We start from the raw sequence: 6,406 nt of genomic DNA on the forward strand, positions 1-6,406 counted from the left end.
CCCTGTTTCTTGGTTTCTGCCCCAGCGGGAAACGTTTTCTTCTCTTGAACACCCTCCATGGCTCCAGCCGGAAAAGAGAGCACATTTTTATTTTTTACAAGTTTTTTTTAAAGAATTGTTTTATTTTACTTTATTTATTTAATTATTTTAATTTGACCAGAGAGGGACAGAGTGAGAGAGAGAGGGAAAGTGAGAAATCAAGCTGCCAGGTCCAGGACTCGAACTGCTGTTAGCCATGTGGGAGTCCAGCGCCCTTAACCACCATGCCACCTGCCAGCCCCTATTTTTGCTTTTTAAGAATTATTTTATTTAACTTTTATTTGACCAGAGAGAGACAGAAAGAGGGAGAGAGTAGAGAAAGGGAAAGTGAGAAAGCAAGCCTCCAGGTCCAGGACTTGAACTGTGGCTGGCCATGTGGGAATCTAGCATGTTAACCACCACATCAGCTACTGGCCCCTATATTCGTCCACTTTCTGTCAAATGTCATGGTTTCATTATTTCCTGTGGAGGGCACTGCATATGGAAGCCATCTTGAGCTATCCGCCATCTTGGAAACCATTAGGCATCACTTCCTCACTGAGCAAACTGGTTCTCCCCGGAAGTGGTTGGATTTCTAGGCAATGGGAGAGATCCACCCACATCAATGATTGGTTCATGCTGTTCTATCTCATTTGCATTTCGGGCAACCAACTGGTGCCCACCAGCTGTATATAACTCGCCATTTTTCCTCAATAAACGGAAGAAGAAGAAAAAGACTTGATCAGCACCATCAGCACCCCGTATTGTGTGTGTGTGTGTGTGTGTGTGTGTGTGTTTGTCCCTTCTATCACTCCCTCCCCCAGGGAACCTCTTCGACTGTCCTGCGGGTCGGGGCAATTTCCTATGGCTGAGTAGTATTCCATAAGATTTTATGTGCCACACTTTTTCAATCCATTCATCTGTTCTTAGACTTTTGGGTTGATTCCATGTCTAAGGTTCAGAGAATTAGCTAGATCACTTGTTCTCAACTATGAGAAATTTTATATCATCCCCGCCCTTCCATTTCCCCATTCCCACCCCACTCCAGACATGTTCAAAGTCTAGAGGCATTTTTGGTTATCATGACTGAGGTCAGTGTTTACTGCTGGCATTTGGGGAATGGCAGTCTGAGATATTGCTAAACATCCTATAGTGTCCAGGACAACCACACACACATGAACATCTGTTTCTATAATAAGAAATTGTCCACTACTAATAACTGAATTCAAGCTGAGAAAGCCAGAGTTAGATTACTACCTCCACTTTCCTTGTCAATGCTAACATCTTGATCACTCCCTTACTCTCAGCCCAATGAACTTTACCTCCTACTTCAGCAACTGAGTCCTAGGCCACAAAGTGGACTTTGATATTGCCTCAGTCCTCACAATAACCTGTCAATGGAAAAACAATCAACTGTAAAAATTAGTAATTAATAATCAATGCAGTTTATTTCCAAGCCAAATATGAGTGACTTAGGCCCAGAGAAGAGGCATACATGCCTTTCTCGGAGTGATTATGGACAGGAGTTCCTTTTATTTGATTTTGAGATTTACAGACAAAATTAGTAAAGACATTTCCATTGGTCTGGTCCAAAGAGGAGGAACATGTGGAAGCAGGAACTTGTAGGTTATAGGTTGGTTCCATAATTCCGAGGTTGGTGATTGGAAGGGAAGATCTGTGTCCTGGGAAGAGATTCTCACAAAGAAATGCTTAATCTACATCTCAAGGAAAGGGAAGTTCTGTGCCTTGGAAAGAGGTTAGCAAAAGAATATACTGTAATCAGTTGAATATACACCTCAAAGATACTATGCCAGGGACAGGATGCAGGAAGAATCCTGTTAAATGGGGGAAAAAATGGCCTATTAATGTTTGTGGGCGTGACTCTTCCTAGGACCTCTGGAAAGGACTTTGGAAAAATAGGAAAAAGCAGTCAGACTTCTGTCCACAAACCCTATGAAGCAGGTACTATACTTTTATAAAGAGGTTTAATTACTCCGTGTATTAATTTCCTATCATTGCTGTAACAAATTACCACACACTTTGTGGGGCCAGCAGGTGGCATGATGGCTAAGGTGTTGGATTTGTCAAAGGATGGAAGAGTGCTGGGCTGCACTGAGTAAAATCCTTATTCCTTTAGGTCCAGATCACTAAAATTAGAGACCTACCCCTAGGCGCAAAATAAAACCTTAACCACAATAAAAGTAGGTAGAAAGAGAATTTAATAGGAAAGAAAGATTTTAGAAAAGTACACCTCCGAAAAGGCTTTTAGGCAGGCAGGTTTCTAGGTAGCAACTGCATTTGGTACTGGTTTAGGTGTTAGTACCAGTTGTGAAAATGAATGTTTAACAGTGGGAGGTCTGTCATACTATCTATGTTCTTCCGTTGAATTCCCAGGCTTCTTCCTGTGCTTGCATCTCTTTCACACAGGTGAAGAATTTGAGGAATTTAATGACCTAACTTCATGTCCAGTGTGAGCCATGATGACAGGAGCATCCTAATTAGGATGAACTGGCCAATTAGTTTATTACCCCAGTGAGAATTAGGATGTTGACCAAAATGTTTGATTGGGTCGTTTTGTATTTATAAGGACTGATAAGAGGGAAATTTGCAATCATCCCTATGTGTCATCCATACATACCCCCCCCAAAAAAAAAATGGGATTTGCCTTGCCTTTGTGGGTGGGAAAGCACTTTCATGGAAGGTTCGTTTGTAACTCTGGATTAAGTTGTGATCGATGTGACAGGTGTCCTTCTTTTATTTTCTTAGGACTGCCTGCTCAATACTAGCTACCTGACTATCACAGACTACCACTTGGCTGATTGCAGTTCGGGTCCTGGCCTTGAAAATCACGCCAGGCACGTGTAGCATGGGTGCCCAAAATCCCAAGAGGAAAATGAAGATGAAGGGACTGTGGCATGGCTATTCCTCCTCCTTGGGGGTGGGGGATGGATTTCCTTTCCTTCTCACTGTCTCTGTCTCTCTGGTGAGCACACCTGCCCTATGACAAAACAACAAGAAAAATAATACAGTTTTATTTTCTTACAGTTTTGAAGGTTAGAAATCTAATGGTTCTCATGGGTCTAAAATCAAGTTGTCAGTAAGGCTGTGTTACTTCTGGAAACCTTGGAGGACAATTCATTAACTTGTCTTTTCCAGTCTTGGCTTCTAGCCCTTATCCTATCTTCAAATGTATGATTCTGACTTCTTCTACAGCCCACCTTCTCCACTTTATTTATTTTTATTTTGTTAAATAATTATTTATTGAATTTTATTTATTATTTCATTTATTTTAATTTGACCAGAGAGAAAGACAGAGAGAGAGAGAGAGAGAGAGAGAGAGAAAAGTGAGAAAGCAAGCCACCAGCTCCAGGACTGGAACCATGGTCCCTCTTCTCCACTTTATTTTTTTATTTTTATTTTTATTTTTTTCCTCTTCTCCACCTTAAATGACCCTTGTGATCATATTGGATTCACCAGGATAATCCAAGATCATTTCTCTATTAAAATGAACTGATTAGGAATCTTAATTTTATCTGCCATCTATTTTTTGAGAGGTTTTTGCTATAGGGTGTGTGCGCTCACCAGAAAGAGACAGAGAGACAGAAAATGAGAAGTCACCCCCCAGGACGGATGGCCACACTGCTATCCCTTCTCCTCCCTTCTCCTCTCCGGATCTTGGGCACACATGCACATGCGCCCGGCGTGAGTTTAAGCCACCAGGTCCTGGACTCAAACTGCGGTCAACTACACGGGAGTCTAGCGACATAGCCATTGCTAACTGCTGGTCCCTTTATCTGCACACTTAATTCCCCATTGCTACCTATGAAAGCTACCTCCCTATGTTCCAGGGAGCAGGATGTGGACATTTGGGGGTTGGGATTGGGGGTCGTGGAGATATCTCTAAGTGCTGCTCGCTTAAACTGGAGACAGATAACGTTACTGATGACTCGGGCTCAGGGGTGATCAGGTCCACACAGAATGAGCCACGGAACCTTGTCCGACGCTCAGGAAGAATTAGAGACCAGATACAGAGAGTATGTATAGCAAAGCAGGGAATGTATTCAAAAGGGAAGGAAAAAAATAGCTCCCAAGAAGAACAGAAGGGTCCCAGGAAGTGGGTTGCCAAGGGAAAACTGTGGTGAGGGGGTTTTATTTGGGTTATGAAGGGCTTAGTCCGACTTGTTCTAAGTGGGCTTAGGCGTGCATTACCCTCCTGGTGGGGCTGGTGCATGCATTACTTACAGAGGCTGGAGGGGTCCAATTATTCTCCTAATTTGAATGATTAGGAAGGCCAGGATATTCTTTGTCTTGGGTTATGAGTTATTCAAGAGCAAGACTTACATATCTAAGGTCAATGGAATATGGTGACAGAGAAAAAGAATGGTCAGGCACTACACCTCAGTGCTCTCCTCTGGGGGTGGGAGTGGGCCGCAAATGGAGCCCAACTCCCGTCTCCACACGGGACACTTTCCTTCAACGATACTGGCATTATTCAGAAAGGACGGGAACAGCAACACGTAAACGTGCTCTTCGTAGGCCCGGCTACTCCGAGAACCGTGCCTCCCGCAAGACCCAAGCAGCTTCCTTGGCGGCAACCCGAGAGACGACCCACGGCCCACCCCGCGGAAGTACGCCGAATGCCTGTCGGAGGAGCCGACGCGGGTCGCCTGGGAGGTCGGTGAGCGTCCCCGCCCCGATTGGCGGTCTCCAAAGGAGGGAACTCCGCGAGTGATCGGGGCGTGGGGCGAAGGGAGTGGGAGATGCGCTCTGGCGCTCGGGCCTGCACCCCAGCTCCGCCCCGCTGTCCCGGCCGAAGGCAAACCCACTGCGGTCGGCCTCGGAGCGCAGCGCTTTACTGGCCCCAGGCGGAAAGGGTCTGTCTGGGGCGACTTGGTCTCGGGTGAACCGGGTGACTGGGGTCCCCCATGGGGCGGTCACTGCACGCGCACCTGCTACACTTAACCTGTGTCTCACCTGTGTTCCCACTTCTGGACATTTTGCGAGTGACTTGTATGTGTTTTGTTTTTCATGGTATCTGCATGCGAAGGAACCGATATACATTTCGCCACACGCCAGATACGTTCCGGTGTTGTAGTTATTTTATGGGTGTAATACTGAGTTACAGGAGCAAAGGTTGGCAGAAAGTATCAAATGTGGTGTTCAGCTAAGGAAAGTCTGGTAAACACATTACATAGACTAAACGCCCTGAAGGAAAGGAATAGAAACATGGAAAAACTTGGCCTCCTTGTTAAATCGTGTTAGTAATACCAGGGGTCAGTTAGAACACTGGTAAAGGACTTCTTTCTTTCGAGTGCTGAAATACCGAAGACCTAACTGTTCTGGGAAAGGATTGTTTTCAAAGACAATGCATCTGATTTAGTTATATGAGGAAATTATTTTAGTTTTTTCTGGTAATTCTGCGATAAGCTCTATGATATACAGGGATACAAACCAGGCAAAGTGTTAGAAACTTTATATTCATAATCTTTTTTTTTTTTTTTAAAGAGAGATCTTTGCTGTAGGGAGAGAGAGACAGACAAAAAGTGAGAAATCGCCACCCCCCCCCAAACCCCCAGGGGGTATGGACACTTAGCAATCCCTTCTCCATTCTCCTCTTGGAATCTTGGGCACCCATGCACATGCTCAGCATGAGGCCTGAGTTTTAAGCTGCTGAGCCTGGGACTCCACTGGCTGTGGGCTATGTGGGAGTCCAGCAATTTAACTATTGCTCCATCTGCTGCTCCCTATATTCATATTCTCTTAAGTATTAAGCAATACACTAGCTGCTTCTTGGAAGTATAGATGAAGAGACTGAAGACAAAGACCTCCACTGTGGGTTTAACATCTTTTCTGAGGTCCAGGCACCTCTAGCTCAACGTGTCCGAAGTGGAACACGCATCTCCCTATTTCCCTTAGTGCCTTTCCTGTCTTGGAATGGTATCACTATTTGTCTAGGTTGTTTTAGAAAACCGGGAACAACCATGCCTCCTTGTCTCTGTGCCCTTTCTTAATCTTTTATATCACCAAAAGTCATTTTTCCTGCCTTTTCTATTGTTGAAGCCTCCTAATTGGCCCATGTCTCTCATCTGGGTTTTATGTCCCTCCACCATCTGGCTCATTCGCTCTGCAGCGCTGGGGGTGATTTGTCTAATATGCAAGTATGATGATTATACTGCTCTCTTGGTTTAAACCCTTCAGAGAAAGGCCATTAGTTACCCTGAATATAAAATCCGCAACCTAAATTTGGTTTACAGTGACTTTCACATAAGGTCCTGTCTACTTTACCAGCCTATTACAGTCTTCTTTCAATTTCAGTTTCATCTGAACACCATTTCTTTTGCTCTTGAATATGCAATTCCCTCTGACTGAATCACTCTATCCCCCACCT

The sequence above is a fragment of the Tupaia chinensis genome, unplaced genomic scaffold, assembly GCF_000334495.1.
Source record: "Tupaia chinensis unplaced genomic scaffold, TupChi_1.0 Scaffold000402_1, whole genome shotgun sequence".
Classification (NCBI taxonomy): Eukaryota; Metazoa; Chordata; class Mammalia; order Scandentia; family Tupaiidae; genus Tupaia; species Tupaia belangeri.